Raw genomic sequence first — 1013 nt, forward strand, 5'->3', positions numbered from 1 at the left:
GGGGCTGGTGCGGGATCGGGCAGTGTTTCGTTCTGCTGTGCATGGGGTCGCTATGAGTCGGAAACGACTCGACGGCACTTAACAACAACAACATAACATAGCTGTATTGTGGCTATTGAACATAAATTTTTGCAAAGAAATTGACCATTGACCTTAGCAAACTTAAAATATATGATATTGCTTTTGAACCAAGCAGTGAATTAGGGCTTAAAAAGCAGCAAGAAAATATTTATAGCAACAAAGGTTTTGACCAGTGCTACATAGATTGAAAAATATAACATTTCATACATGGTAACTTAGAAATTATAAAGTATATATAATATTTTTTTTAATGGAATCATGTGACATCTAGGCAAAAAGATGCAAGAATTAGGGGCTCTTATTTGTTGTGCATGAAGTATTACAAGAAATAAGTGAGTTATAAAAATATCAGGCTAGCTGACAAAGAAGAATTTTAAGGAAATATCAAGGAATTAAAATTTGTGAAGAAGTAACTTTGTATCTTCTCCAGATTCTAAAGCAGTTAAAAGATTGTCACAGTGCACAATATTTTAAGGTCAAAGGTCAAATCAAAGACTTGCCTCTGACACCCTTTGAAAAGCTTCTGAAAGAATTAAGGTATTTTCTAGTAAATATTCTCAAGTGGATGAAAGGGATGGTAGGAAACTTTAGAATTTTTGTCTAACAATAGGGTGAAATACTCATAGTAACATTCACTAGGATGGATAGAAAGACCTGCATTGATAAATATTCTGTATGTTACTCTTTGTAAATGCAGGTGAGTAAAATACTACAATTGGCAGAAATGTCAGCAGCCCAATCTAAAAGGGGCTTAGATTATTCAAAATGCAAAAAGATAACTCACCTTTTAAAATAAGAATCAGATGAAGAAAGTAGTTTCAAGGGCATATATATATTGGCGTAGTGCCTAAGGCATTTGACTGCTAACCAGAAGGCTGGCAGTTCAAACCTACCAGCCACTCCTTGGAAGGAAGGGTGGGTGTGTTGGATTG

The sequence above is a fragment of the Orycteropus afer genome, unplaced genomic scaffold (assembly GCF_000298275.1).
Source record: "Orycteropus afer afer isolate SDZICR_OR568_19922 unplaced genomic scaffold, OryAfe1.0 scaffold00076, whole genome shotgun sequence".
Lineage (NCBI taxonomy): Eukaryota > Metazoa > Chordata > Mammalia > Tubulidentata > Orycteropodidae > Orycteropus > Orycteropus afer.